The sequence below is a fragment of the Haliotis cracherodii genome, unplaced genomic scaffold (assembly GCF_022045235.1).
Source record: "Haliotis cracherodii isolate W230 unplaced genomic scaffold, xgHalCrac1.p SCAF_16, whole genome shotgun sequence".
In the NCBI taxonomy this organism is placed as follows: Eukaryota; Metazoa; Mollusca; class Gastropoda; order Lepetellida; family Haliotidae; genus Haliotis; species Haliotis cracherodii.
The window spans coordinates 15176157-15192989 of NW_027266271.1; positions in this window are offsets into that span (position 1 = coordinate 15176157).

A 16833-nucleotide genomic window follows, 5' to 3' on the forward strand; every position below is an offset into this window, starting at 1 on the left:
ACATCAACATGAAAACATTACCGGATATCTTATGTCAGTTCTTACCAAATATAATCTAAATCAATACCTGTGTTCATTACACGGGGCCGAGCTTTATTTTCTTTTGGTTTGATAAAGTTACAAGGTGAGTGAGTGAGTGAGTGAGTTAAACTTTGTAGTCACATCGGCAATATTTCAGCCATATTGTGACTGAAACAAGTTATATATAAATAATACATAAATCTTGACGATAAAACCTGTCAACAAAGGACAGTAAAAAAACCCTACACTATCACAGATATAGATTTAAAAGTAGTATGTTACCATGAAAAGACGACTATTCAAAATGTAGCAGTATAGTGGATGTCGTTTCCTAAAGTGAACATCCACACGCTACGGAGTTGAGGTCTCCAATGCGATGCCGTTATGTTAGATCAATTCAGTTCAATTTCAATTCAATTCTTTATTGTATGAAAGGCCACAGGCCCATATACAACGGAGTTACATAACATATTTGATAAAATACAAAGTCAAGGTAACAATTCACTTCGTAACAAAAAAGCATTATGTATGTACAAAGCCAGTTGATGTTGTGTTATAAGATCCTTGCAAGACAGTAATGAAGACAATCTTTTAGCTTTAAAATGAGAAGACCACTGCGGTAAGTACTTGTTTCTTAGATTTTCGTATATAGGGCAAATAGAACATGAAATGGTATTCATCTTCGACAACAATGTCACAAAATGGGGATAATCGTATCGATTTCTCAATAGATGAAAATCTCCCTGTGTTAATTTTTAGATCATTCAGGCCAAGTCTGAAACGAATAAGGGTGTTACGAGAATTCCTGTACCGTAAATTTGATAAATAAGATTCTGGTTCAAGCAATGACTTGAATTGGCGATAAGTATCATATCTTGAACTTTCATAAATATCTGAATACCATTTCTGATGAAACATGTCAATGGCACGCATGCGATCAAAGATAAAAGATCAATGATCTAAGACATAAGACACCATGAAACACATAATTTCATAATAAATACTAATGAATAATAGGTACAACATTATCATCAACGCTACAGACATATACATAGCATAGGCATAGGTAAGTATTACATATCAGTCATTCATTGAACACTAGTTAGACCACGCGCTAAAGGCTAAACTAGAGCACTTTCAGCAATATTTAATATATTGAACACGGTAATACACACATTTTATTTCCAATGATTCACATGTATCACATCTGAATCTGTATATTACAAAGCTGTTTAAAACATTCCAGAAGTAAAACACTTACACAATATTCCATTGAAGTAATAGACTATATTGTAGTGATAAAATATGGTTGTTCAGCTTACCTTATGCAGATTTAAATGATTAGATAGAACCAACATTTATACTGGATTACGTACATTTAGTTCACTTAATATAACACTTTGAACATACTGTATTATTTCAATACAGAACAAAATAGAGATTATATTCATTTAACTCACCTAATTTATACAACTTTATTCCTTGCTGGTCTCATCAGTTCATGTGCTGACAGAATATGCAGTGTCATCAAAGCATTCAGTTTAACATTAGGTGTTAGTTTGCACAATCAGCATATGGCGCTTCTGACCATGGGGCAATTAGTAGGTAAAACAGGTCAGATACACTGTGTTATAACTGACTGTTGAAACTAACAACTAGTTATATATAATAAAAATATGTAAAAACCTGAAATGAAAACAAATATATTAAGGCTGCAACGATACAGGAAGGTCACGATACGATACGCATCTCGATATTTTGGTCACGATACGATACGTATCTCGATACGCAATAATAAAACATAAACAAGACTTAAAGCATGTCAAGATTGAACCTTTCATGATTTTGGAACAGTCAAAATTATTTTATAATTACAAGACTACTGAAGTTGTTCAGCTTCTAAGAGGAACTTTCTCTAACTTTCCTTCAAAACAATTCAAAGTTCAAACACCAGAAAATAATTAATGTACTCCACCAGTGATACAACTTCAAAGAACTTTGATGCAATGGTCGAAGAAATTGTATCTAAAATTATTGTTTTATCAGGAACAATATATTCCAATATCGTGTTACCTAAGTTGCAGCTTTTAAAATATATATATATAAATAGAGGTTATCACGCGAGTGTGTTTGGGGATGGTAAATATCCTGCAATAGGAATAAACATTGTATTTAGCGAGCCTTGGCGAGCTAAATACAAAGTGTTTATTCCTAATACAGGATATTTACCATCCCCAATCACACAAGCGTGATTACCTCTTTATCATATAAGGTCATTCTTTAATTCTGTGCTTTAAAATCGCTTTCCCTCTCTCACAAACATTACCGGCATATTGCGAGTTTTCTTTGAATGCGCGCATTAATATTTATTACGTCACAGGGTAAGTGATGTGACAATGACAGTAGCCAATATAGTTCTAACTGAAATCTGTTTCTTACACAGTGGCGAAGCAACATATACGCAAAACAACAGTTGTTTTTAATTGTCTTTCGCGGCAATCCATCAATCTGTCCAGTAGAGTAACTGCCCTTTGTCAAAGGGAAGCTACTCTAACCCTAGTCTATGAGACGTCACGGCCACGGTCAGACGTTGTTGACAGTCGGTCTGTCCTGTCATAACGTTAAGAAGTGTAGTCAGATGTACAAACAGCGACAAAACGAAACAAAGGTAACGATTCAAACATATTTCGGCCAAATCCAACTATTTTTATTTGTGGAGAAGGTTTCAAGCCGCAGAGGTCTACAAGCCCAGATATGGCTACTGATCCCCCTTGGCTATGCCTCGTGCCCTCGAAAAATTGTTTCGAAATTTATATCTCCAAAGTTGCCAAAACTTATGAAATGCCTTAGCTACGTCAGAGTTAGACACTGATTTTCAGTATATTAGACTGTTCTTTTGATAATGATAGCAATTATCCCTGTAGTTTATCCAGATTCCCGATGGTTAATTCTGACTCGATCGCCGAATGACGAGGGCGACGCCATGTTTGTTTATAAACAGTGAAAGTAGTCCTACGTGACCTTTGATATTTGCATCTCTATCCGCATATGACCCCAACGGATATCGTTTTTATCCGTTGGATTTATCCTGCCGAGAAACCTATCCATTTAAGGATTGACTGTGTATTTTTTTCGGTTCATTGAGGTATGAATCGAAAAACCGATGTGCAAACTTTTGTAAGAATCCGCTACGCGGATTCATACAGTTTGCACATCGGTTTTTCGATTCATACCTCAATGAACCGAAAAAAATACAGTCAATGCTTATAATTAAATTCGACAACGTAAAACATGTTTTATCTACAATAGTTTAACCCAAAACAGTTGCATATATCAAAACAGACAAAAATGACGGCATTGATGAACATTCCAGGTGTAGGAATACATACAGTGGCGTGACATGAATCAGGTGATCGTTTAATTTATGCACATAACTTGACACGCCTACACAGTCAGTAGCCAATCAACGGAGAGTGGGATTAAAACAATGTTCATTTGACCTGTCAATTAAGGCAAGAGGCGAAAAGACTTGCAACAGTCAGACTGTAACGAACCGGAAGAAATATGTCCGTGAGAAGGCGGCTGTTTCAAATAACATGGTCATTTACTGCGTGATTCAAACATTACTTCTCTGATTACGGTAAAACAGTTGGAGAAATGCTAGTTAGAAATGAAACGCGAAGACATGAAAGTTGAACCGAGGCGAGCGGGAAAAAAACAGGCGAGCCTGCACGTTTGCTGTTTCATTCATTCTCGGCCTTCGGTTTCAAAGGGTAGTTTGGACAATGAATATGCATGAAAGTCGCTAAATGTCCTGTGCATGACGATACACGTGAGCAGAAAGGGAATTCCCTCGACTGTAATCTTGTGATTCCCCGACATTCCGTAGTAATAAAAGTAGTGCGCAGCGGTGGGTGTGGCTTAATTTTTTACATTCATTGGGAAATGAATGCAATAACACGTGACCAATTCAGCTAATCAGAATGCAGGAATTTCCATGAACACAACGAAAATTTAATTATTATATGATAAATATATATATATGGAATTTTTTACGTATGGAACAATTTGACCAGTCACCCTAGGGACTTCCCGTGCTACATGTATTTCGATTGCGAAAACGTTATGTGACATATATTAGCCAAATTGCATTTTTTAATATATGTATCCATTTTCTAGCAATTAAAGTTCGTTTCAATGCGTCAAAAGCGGTAATCTGACCGTGGTTGATTCATCTCTTCACACACGATTTCACATAACTTACGGTAAACAATCTTAAATGAAATTTTGAATAAAATTAATAAAATATATTAGATATACAATGAACACGTTTTAATAACAAGATAGTATAATAATGGTATTGAATTGCGTATTTCAGTTCGGATTTGCTGACTGGTATTTTCCGTGTTATGCGGTGATCAGCTGATAATGTTTTTTGAGATGGGGAAAAACATCTGTCGGTGTAAAACCTGAGCATTAAAAATGTAGTGTGGGTAGCAATTCGTTAGCGCGTGCTATAACCAAGTTAGCGGTTTATTGAAAGGCACAATAGCGAGGAAACTCTATACTTGAGATTTGCGTTCCGTATCGTGGCGTATCGATATATGGGCCCACGTTTATCGTATATCGTATCGTGGGTCAAGTATCGCGATGCATCGGAATATCGGTGTATCGTTTCACCCTAAAATATATACAAAACCTACATCGGCCACAAAAACAATACATTATAAAAATGGGCTATAGACCACCAGCAACAAAGGCCACCATACCAGGAACCATGGGGACTTACAGGGTACATCTGCTTGCCAGCAGGATTTACACCATCACTCTGGCTACTTCCGATTGTTAGTAAGTTAAGCCAAACAGTTAAACACAACAAGTATTCTACGATTTAAACCACGGAGAGATGTAAACTACTTTGAATAAAATGGGACTTACATACCCTCTCTGGGGGACAATTATTTTACGTTTTTTTCGCCCCCTTTGAAGGTACAACTACTAACAATCTCAGTTATTGATACATCTACCAAATTAAAATCACTTACTTTTTACAATATATATTTTTATCAACATTTATCACTTAATTCAATTTCTTAAAAAATTAAACGAGATCTTACATTAAAAGATTCCTTATGGATGAAAACTGGAAATAGTTATCATTTGTGATGGAAAAACATTACTGTTCATGTACATAACGAGAATGGCCAAACGATATCGTCGCATAATGACCTCTTCAAATCTGGAATGACAACCCAAGTAGTTGTAACCGATAATTGGTTTTATTGCATAATATATTTTTACCTTCTTGGTTGTCCCACTTCATTTGCAATAGATCTAACTGATGTAACATAATTCATAATCACTGTATGAAATTAGAAGTAGTGTCTCAGATTTGTTGAGTGCTGCTTTAGCAGCAACATCAGCCATTGTGTTACCAATGATTCCAACATGGCTGGGTAACCGGCAAAAGACAATGTCAATGGCCAGTAGTAAGATCGTTTTGTAATTCAAGAATTTCAAGTACAAATGAATGTTCACAGGAACGATTCTTAATGGCCTGAAGACAGGAATGGGAATCGGAAAATAGTATGTACTGTTTATGTTTAGATCGAGTATATATATATTTAAGAGTTGTTAAAATTGCCTTTGATATCTGCTGTAAATATTGAGCTATCATTTGGTAATCTTGATGATTTGGTTCTGGATCCAGTGACAGTGGAATTAGCAACTGCGTCACCATCCTTGAAACCATCTGTAAATGTTGATTTATAAGTGTTATATGTGTTCAGCAACTGATTATATTTTGGTTGGTAGAATAGTTGGTTTCTTTCTGATTTCTTATGTTTAGTTAATGATAGGCTAACCTGGCTGTACCAACTGTCATGGGGGAGAAGACAACAGCTGAGTTGGAGCTATATTTTGAAGATTGATATTGGCAGCAGAAATGGCAAGTTTAATTCATATTCCAAGTGGCGGAATATGGGATGGCCTTTTACAGTACATGTCTTCATAAAGAGTATTAAAAGCGCATATCCAGGATTAGTTTGTGTTAGATATCTATGTATACAGATTCAGAGTGACAAAACTCTCCACAAGACAGTATTACAGAGGGATAACTTCATCTTTCCAATAGTCAACATTCCCTTCATATCGAGCAATATTCCTGCAGCTCTGGGGCGGTCGGGTATAGCGTAGTGGTTAAAACGTTCGCTCGTCACGCCGAAGGCCCGTGTTCGATTCCTGACATGGGTACAATGTGTGAAGCCCATTTCTGGTGTCCCCCGCCGTGATATTGCTGGAATATTGCTAAAATCGGCGTAAAACCATACTCACTCACTCACTCCTGCAGCTCTGGCCCTTTGTGTCTACATTTCACAACATTTGATGTCCGATGCAATTCGCTACTTTGACTTGTACCATATGTTCCCGTGTTTTGTGTGTGAACAATTGACTTGCATTTGCATGTGTTTGTGACGAGTGCCACTGGTGGGGCAGGGGGTTGGGTTACGATCCCCTCCCCATCTTTAATTTGAAACAACTTTCAGTAGGTCAAGTGCCTTCAGGCATTTTTTTTCAAATAATTTATGTGTGGTAAAAAGGTAAAATGTTTATAAAAAATAATACCCAGGAACTTGGCCTCATTTACAACTTTGATCGGTGCTGGCGAAAACTAATTCAGGGTCTTTATGAGGTTTGTACTTCCTACAGCAGTGTATACAAGTGTATGCATGCTGTTGTTTTCTTCATTTTTGTGTGTGTTTTGTGTGTGTGTTTGCTGAGGGTTTTTCTGGGATCTTTCCAGTCACATTTCAAATTAAACCTATGGAGGGATTTTAAAACAATCCAAGGATTTGTGCGTAATATGTAATTGATTGTATTCTGTGTGTAGGTGTCCACAAACTGGAAGGCAGCCGACAAGACAACAGATGTAGTTCTGAGTATAAGTGTGATGCAGCCAATCAATATGTGCTGGGTCGTGTCGGTTTGGTTGGTTGGTTTGTTGTTTAACGCCGCACTCAGCAATATTCCAGCTTTATGATGGCGGTCTGTAAATAATCGAGTCTGGACAAGACAATCCAGTGATTGATGTCATGAGCATCGATCGACGCAATTGGGATCGATGACATGCATCAACCAAGTCAGCGAGCCTGACCACCCGATCCCGCTAGTCGCCTCTTACGACAAGCACAGTCGCCTTTTACATCAAGCATGGGTTGCTGAAGAGCTATTCTACCCCGGGTCTTCATTTATTGGAGACGTATGGAGTTGGTGTTGAGTGGTATGCGTGTTGCTTGAATGACACATGTGCCCACCTCCACGTTGTTGCGTTGCTTTGTCATACATATTCATCCCGAACCGCCCTGTCAATGTTGCGAGGATCCGTATCGCTACATAGTTATTTTCAATCTTAACATACTTACGATAAAAAAATAGTTTTACATTAGAAATATCTCATTTCGGACTGATAAAACCTATTTGGAAAAGGCCCTTGCTGTTTATATGTAAGAATCTGTAAAAAATAACTTGTTGAACCAGTTATATTTTGGGGATGCTTTTAATGCTTATAGATTATTATATATATACATGAACATGATTTTATGATATATGATACTTGTTATATGGCAGAGTACTGTATTGTTAAACAATGTTGCAATAATACATTGTTTCTTTTGATATTCAGTAGAAGCTCATGATTGTATTTTGACAATAATTAGTTGTCAGGAATGTATTAATATCTAATGTATGCAGTGGCGTGAAAGTTACTACTTTTATGGTGCTTTGGGAGTCAATTGTAATCTGGAATCTTCTCGAACAGCTAGACTTATCCACCACAGTATAGAACCCACAAGAAAAGATTTAGATTTAGACTATAATGGAGTGCCTCTCTCATCTCAAATTAAATCTCACATTACATCAAGATCAGCGGTTGTGTGAGGATCATTATTTTCACCCTGGATATCCAGCCTAGGCCTATTTTGGAAGATGTTGCTTCAAGGTGAATATCATTATCACTGAATTGTTTGCTATCACCACTGCTATCGTAGTTTACACTGCCTTTTAATTTTGTACCGCCGCTCTATTGTGTACTACCATTGGAATTACTTTGCAGTAATTTGTACTCATTTATAAAGCAAGTTAATTTTATAATACAATTGGTAATAGTATAACATTGTCTTGTTTGTTTGTTTCACAATGAATTCTTTTACGTATAGATTTCTGGGTTAACTTATTGTTTCAATTTAGACGTCGACACGTAAGAAACTTTTCCGAGCGCGTTTGTATAAACTGACGGCCAAAATAAACATTACCACTTTAAAAATGAAATTGCAAAAATTTAAAAACAAGTTCAAACTAACTCAATGCATCGTCAAAACAACAACGTTCTGTGTAGAACGTGATACACGTCCACGGCAGCCGTAACCACACGTGCAGTAAGGGTATATAAATAATCAAGACGGCATGTCAGACACTCACACTGATGAAAAAAACCACCACATAAATGTCACTGACACCCGAACAACACGAGCGGGCCCTGGGAACCACACAGATAATGCCCATGCCCAAATTGATAGGACTTTTCTTTGCTCCTGTGTTGTTGTAACTGACCTGACGCAACGTTACAGACAGACCGGGCAGACGTCAGACAGGCCAAGAACAGGCAGACCCTGGGTAACTATGCCCAATGAAGACGGTACTTGACTACTTTGGATCCTCGGAAACGATGACAGTGACGTTGTCATCAACATATGCATTAGGGCAAATGGTTAGTCGACAGATAGTGGTCAGGCGACTCAGGGCTCAAGGAATTAGGATTTACAGACCTTACTGAGGACAGTTATTAGGAGCGCAGAGATTGGGATTGACCCGGACTGTACGTCGTAGGCAGCGACGTGACTGACAGAGGGTCGTCTTCTCTGATGAAAGACGCTTCTGTCTATTCAGAGCTGATGGAAGACAGCTTGTTTACCGCTGAGGGGGTGAACGAACGGCGGCATGTTGCGTTCCGGAGATCGTGCAATATGGTGGTGGGGGGGGGGGGGGGGGGGGGGTGTTATGTTGTGGGGAGGAATTCGTGGTCAAGAGAGAACATCGCTGGTCATCGTCAACGGAAATTTCAGGAATTTTAAAAAACTGAAACAACGTCATCCAGATCATGTGTATAATTAGAATCCCATATTTCACTTCGTACTGAAATCGTTCCAGATGTCAGTACGCTCTGTTAACGCCCTGTTTAGGTCCCGGCTTGCAGACAATAATTCTAAGAGCTTGTGGATTCTGCATAGCTTTGCATATTTATCTGAGTGAGAAGCAGTCATTTTGCCCACACCTGGTGTCGTCACTGATATATAAGTTATCCGTTAAGGACTTTTCGCCACTATTTTGCATTTTACTACCATTGGAATAATTGTCGTTGGAAACTCGGGCCTGTTTATTTTATTTCTACAGCAATGGTTCATTACAACATCTGGTGACGCACAATACAAAATACAATTTTGGCATGTTTGTAATGTCTGGGTTTAGTTGCACATGGAGATTTAAAACTAATCGGGGATACATTTCAGCAAGAGCTGAGCTAGTGCGACTGGCGTGAATATTTTATTCAGGAAACACTACGCGTTTCAATACAGCATGGGTTGCTGAAGACCTATTCTTCACGGGTCTGCATTGAACAGAATCATTCTACTTCCTTTACGTTATCACTGGGAAGTTCCTCGATGCGACACCAAGTCGTTGATTTCACAACACTTTTCATTTGTCGGCGTGTATATGTTACAGTCAATGCTTATATTATGATTCATATTAGGCAATATATTAAATATCTAAATATCATTTCAAATTGATTGTCCGTATATTTCCAGATTGACTAAAAAATATTTAGAAGTTTAAAAAGGTTAAAAAAACTAATTATGCAGGGATTGGAATCCAAAAAATATTTTCAGTCAATGGGTGATGAAATGTATTTCATATCAGGAAAACATATCAGAAAAAGCATTTTGTATTTCAAACAGCTGTTCCCATGTTCTGAATGTAAACTCCCTCGCTCTCTGTTACCAATGAAAAAACACAATATTGCTTATTACGTTTTAAGAGGATTTCATGTTTAGTTGATCATAAAGGGATTTCACGTTTAGTTGATCATAAAGGGATTTCACTTTTAGTTGGTCGCAAGGTAAATTCATACTTAGTTCATTTAGTACTCATAGTTTCCACTGCCAAACACCCCCAGTGACCACTTTTGAACTTTGATGTCATTCGGATCCGGAATCAATCAATGTTCTTCGAGGAACGTATACGTATATAAAAGGGACATACCTTTTGCAATGGTTCGTGAATATGTTTAACCTTACTATTTCACATACAGTGGTATCGTTCGGATATACGGAGGCGTTACTGTATGTATATATCTATACATTCAATACAACAATATACCTGTCATTAATAGGTGTTATCTCAAGTCAAACTCAAAACGCCATCAAACGATCATTAATCAGAATGATCCATTTCCGTGTCATATAAATCTCTCACACCAGGATTTAATTATACTCTTTACTTGGTGCGATGACGTGTTTGCATGTGATTTATAACACTACTTATAACACAGGCATCACAGTGTCAATCATTCGTCCTACGGGGATTTCTAAAGAACACGGTGTCGACAGAACCAGTGTTGAATGAATCGCATGATCGTTATGAAAATTGTACCCCAATGTCATATAGGATGTATGTAGGTGCGACTGTGCAGGTACTGTGAACAATCAAGCTACTTTGCTGGCGTATAAAAGCTGTAGCGTTGCGTGGCTGTACGCCCTGGATGTTTGATGCATCCTACGTTACCTACATAGCGGCAGTCCAGTTCTGGGCGACTGGTGGTAGGTGATGTCCTATGATTTGACGATGACAGATAGACAGACAGTTGGTAGGTAGACAAAGAGTACGGATGCACCATCTTCCTTCAAGAGGGACTAGGTATCCATTGTCCATTTAAATGGTCAGTCCTGGTCATAAATAATGGCTTTAGTGAAACGGAGACATTGTTGTATTGGTTTAATTAGAGTATAAGCATATCTTGTATTTGGTATGTGACATAGCATAGTCCGTGAGTTGTCTTTCACACAGAGAGTGAGTGAGTATAGTTTTACGCCGCTTTTGGAAATGTTCCAGCAATACCACGGCGGGGGATACCAGAAATGGGCTTCACACATTGTACCCATGTCGGGAATCGAACCCGGGTCTTCGGCGTGACGAGCGAACGCTTTAACCACTAGACTCCCCGACCGCCCCTGAACGCGCCGATTCAAGTTTGCGAGGACCGTTTGTGCCTCTACTTCTTTCAGAGACGTGATATTGTACTGAGAATTAAACATGACGTTGATGTTTTTGTAACTATTTTTTTTGCAGGTAGCTTTTAGAGAGGGTTGAACAAAGGAATACAAGGCGTTGGTAAAGCATTAGGACTTGTTGTCACGATAAAAGTCACTAAGATTATTTCTTCTCCGAACAGTGAACGGACGTTAAGGTGCCCAATCTTTGGAGGAAGTGACTTCGACCTGGCATGAAGAAAATTCTTGAAGTATTGATACAAAGATACAGCTAGGACATTGCATACGTAAGTAGAGTGTTATTTTGAATACTATTACATCTAACACCATAATGATCACTGATGTTTGTCAGTGTATGTGCTTTCTTTAATGTCCGGTCAATTTTAATACATACGGAATGGAACGTATGGAATCCTAAAAGAGACAATGTCGTCGCCTTTATAAACCCAAGCTAAAGGTATGACAATTGACCTGAGCGGGACATCGCGACAACATGACAACATTACAAGCTGACTATTTGGCGCATTGTTGCCCTCTGATAAAAATAAAAAATAAAAAGCGCGACATCGCGACATTTTTACCATTTGGCGTTGTTAAAGAAATCGAAGCGCGATAATGCGGCAAATGGTCAAAGTGTCGCGTTGTCCGCATTGTCGCGCTTTGGTAAAGTTTGAATTTTGTGCCTGTTTTTGCAAGGGCGACAATGCGATGTTCCTTCGAGGATTCTGTACGGACCAGTGAGCGAGTGAGTTAAATTTAACGCTATTAACAGTACAGTCAACTATGGTTATAACGAATTCAAAGGGACTACTAGTTTTAGTTCGTTATAAACGTAATTCGTTATAAGCATACGTACAGGATAACGACAGCAAGTAGTCGGGACTAAAAAGTTAGTTCGTTATATCCGCCAGTTCGTTATAAGCGTTCGTTATAACCGTAGTTTACTGTATATAACAATTATATCAGGGCAAACACGTGTCAGCTACATGTAGAAGGAAAGCCCAAAATGAAACGGGTCATCAGGTCGAATCTAGGATCATACACACGTTCAGGTGCGCAAATCTCCACAGCGAAGAAACGATAGTTAAACTTTCGTAAAATTACAAGGCGGCTAACGTTTTGTAATAACGTCACCTGTATCTTATTAACTCGAATTTTTATTATCGTCATATTAAACAGGTATTTTATCAAATATGAAAATGTGACAATCCTGTTTAGGATAAAGGAACGAAGTTAATAGTGTTTATTAGTTTTGGCTCGAGAATGTGGAGCGTCTGCATTTCATCAGGTACCTTTTGCAATGGTTCGTGAATATGTCAGGTATATATCAGGTATATATCAATGACTCCCTTTGCACAATATATACTGCCGCAAGAAAAACGTAACAAATATTTAGAATGTCGAAACTTTCAATAAACGCTGCATAATATAACCATGGTTTGATTTGTTCCAACAAAACGCAGCCAACATGACCGTTCGTGAAACAGTTAATTTGATCGCTCAAATACGAAAAAAATCACTTTGAACGATGAAAAATGTAGTTCACGTGGAGAATGATCTCCACTTGATACAAGGGTCCAAAAGCGTTGTAACAACTTTTGTCTTGACTCTAAAACCTGAAGACATGCCCATTCCTCTTCTGTAGTGGATTCAAAAGATCCAAAAACCCGTACAGAGAGATATATTGAAGGGTCCAGCAAATGTAATACCAAATCCCTGTCTCAAAGATTAACCATAATCAATAATACAACCAAAGAGCTTACTTTATATTCAATGAAGGTATTTAAGACAAGTGGAATTGATGTCTTGGGGATTCACAAAAACTCAAAGGTTTTGCTTGTCCTTTTACAATCTCAGAAAAAATGATTTTGTTTGTTTGTTGTTTAATGCCACACTCAGCAATATTCCAGCTACATGACGGCTGTCTGTAAATAATCGAGTCTGGACGAGACAATCCAGTGATTGACCTAATGAGCATCGATCCACGCAATTGGGATATGATGACATGCCTCCCGTTAGTCGCCTCTTACGACAAGCAGAGTCACCTTTTACACAAGCATTGGTTACTGAAGACCTACCGACATACCCCGGAATCTTCACGGGTCGGTCGTGTCGGTCGTGTCGGCCTTAGATGGAACGCTGTGTAGCATGGGTTGCGTCTGTCTTAACTTGGTGGAGAAATCACTGATGACTTGTTTGACACAAGTGAGTAGAAGTCCTCACACCAGCAATGATACCCAGGGGCACGGGTGGCCCAGTCGTCTAAGGCGCCGCGATTCGCTGTGCAGAGTTGCGTTCCTTGGGCACGCCAGAAACCCATGATTGTGGGTTCGAATCCCGGTTCGCCCCGATTATGTTTCTAGGTTTGTCAGCACCATATCCGTGCTCGTGGGTTTCACCGAAGTGGTAAATATCTGAGACCTGCATCACTTGGGGCTTTCCTCCCACATTAAGCTTACAGGCCGTGATATAACTTGAATACTGTTAAAAGCAGCGTTAAACCCAAATCACTCACTCATCCCATTGTCAAGGCGTGTGGCTCACTGTGCTCACCTCCAGCAGCACGACATCCATAGAACGCCATGACCAGAAATGAGCCCAGAACTTTCCCTCACTGAATAAATTCTGGGACATGATACGGAGACGTGTGCGTCAACGTCACAGGCCAACCACGTTGGTTGAACGTTGTTTGGTCAGGAGATGCAAGAGAAGCGGGACAGACTGCCTCAAATCTCTCTGGGAGACTCAGACGCAGTGTGCCTCGAAACTTCCCATCTTACTCCAATTGTCCTTCAAGATCGTTGGCGGTCACAATATCCCCTGTCACACTTCACTACCGGTTGTAATATGTTCCCAATTCGTTCATTATAATCATACAACTATTACTAGATACTATTATCGTTTACAATTTTGGAAATGTTTCGCTATTGAAGGGTATCCCCTACTTTTTTAGAAGAGTATATGAGAGCTATCCATAGCCATGTGGCAACAACCTTAAGCTGCGCGCGCATCACAATCACCAGACTCATTTCCGCCAAACTAGCAGAACCAGGGACAGACTTATATTGCGGCAGACCAACCGTGACCATGCAATATCTATGGGGAATAACTTACCAGACACTTCTTTTGACAGTCTCTATTGATAACGATATATTGCTATTTCATAATATCTCGCTATAATGTGATTACTATTCTGGTTGGGAAATTTCCATTACCGATGTTGTACTCTAAAGGCATTATAACTGCTCATTATAACTGCTCAAGTAATCCCCAGGAAAAGCCTTTCATGAAACATTTTACCATCCAGTGTAAATCGCAAACGTGTAGAATGAGCGGCCGTCAAGGGGTATTCCCTTTCAATTCTGTTCGCAATCGCATTGTGACAGAGCGAGAGATTAATTATAGTGGTGGGTGAGTGGTGGCTTAGTTTTGTGAGATTAAAGAGAGGGGATGGATGTGAAAAAAATGACTATTTTTTTCAATTTGGAAAGGTAATAAAATTGAACATTTTTTAGGGACTAGTAAATTTTTTTGGGTAGGTTTAGGGGTGGGGGGTCATGAGAGATGTTACATGTATTTGGGGGCACCCATGGAAAACAGTTTCATAAAGAAAGGGTGGGTTGGGAAGCAAATCACGACCAGGCCTAGTTTTATCCCCTTAATTCCGAGCAGGGTAACAACAAGTACCATCTTGTAACGTCTTTCGGTATAACGCGGCGGGGAATCAAACCACGAACCTTCCGCTCGCCGGGGAGACTTGTTTCCACTAGACCTTGGAGGGAATCTTAAGATTAATGAAAAAAAGAGATTATTAGACTAGAATGATTTCGTATTGTACACTCCTTATGCAATATGGCGGGCATAATACATGTTGTCTAATCGTTATGCATGACAAATACGATACGAAAACACAAGAGCGTATCACTCCCTTTCACTTCTAATGTCATTCTTAAAATAACTGAAGGCTATATTTTCAATCACTTAAGTAACTTATGAAACAACATAGGAATACGATGCCTGCGTTCGCCGGCTTTAATAGTTCCAAACGATTTGGCGCCATGTTTTTTGAAATAAGTATTCCAACATCAGAAACCTATACGCTTTGGGAAAAAGCTTCTGGATTCCCATTGATGCATATAGCCTATTTTCGGACTGATATTAAATTGACAACAACCGATAAATATACAGTTCTTTGGAATAGGCCCGTATACAGCCTCAGACCTATCCAGGCCAACAAACCTGATCTTGTCCTTTTTGATAAATCCAATGAAATCGTTTGTCATTGAATTTTCCGACCCTTTTGAAACTAAACATTCAGGAAAACATGGCAAATATGCGGACCTCGCTTCCGCAATGTCACGTTTGCATCCCAAGTAGCAAGTTTTCCGACTCCCTATTGTTCTCGGTGCCTTAGGTTTGGTACCTCCCAATCTGTTGACTGACATTAGGAGAGTACCCGGGTTTGCTGCCAGGAATACAGCCCTTCTGACAATTTGACTAATGCAGAAGGCTGCAGTGTTTGGGGAGTGTTCACATTCTCCCAAAAAGGTCCGGGTGGGTTTCACTTGGCAGTGCTTCCTAAGAGACGTCCCATTCGCTGTCTGGGCTGCAGGTAGAAGGGACAAGGGCCCAGAGCTGATGATGAGCCTAACCAGCTTGACTGTACCAGGATCACCCAAACCCTCTTTGCTGCATTTCTTTGTTTTAATCTGTAAATACTACTACAAATAATAATACTAATAATAGATGTCATTATTATGTTTTCAACACATCTTTATCTGCAATGAGCGACAAAACCAAATATGTGTAAAATGGTTGAGGTTTTATATCCACTTTTAACAAAATTCAAAACAAATCACGGCGGGGTTCACCAAGGAGGCGAACACAGAATGTAGAACTGCTTTCGAAGGCTAAACCAGCAGCTGGCCTGTATCCTGATGCTGAAGTTAGTACAAACAGCATCTTCAGTAACATCCTCATCCGCTGTAGCAAAGGGCCATATTTTGTTGATGTACATGTACAAAGTGAAGTCTGTAAGGCATGGTCTGTAGTATCTCGATGGCGACAATACCATTAACATCCAACATTATCTTCTCTTCAGGTGGTCACTTTTGTCTGACAAAGCTGACAAAATAATGGACCCGAAGGCAACATCACAGGCCATCTCGACAGAATGTGAATATGTCTGTGGAAAGGAAATGGTAAGACCTCGAACAATCTAAATAAGATCACACCTACAACTTCGACATGACCCTGCTCTGCCTCAAGATCTGACGACACTTTAATCCTTAGCGAACTTTGACCAACCAATCAAAAGGAATGATGCGGGTTATTGGACAAGTCAGATGTCATTTTTAGAAACGATTTAGCTTCATTTGTTTACCGCCTTGATTTGGAAATACTAATATTTACCCGAAAGTACACCCATTGACTGTAGATACCAAATTGAAAAGAAATGATAGGATAAAAAAAATATATGAACAATATAAGA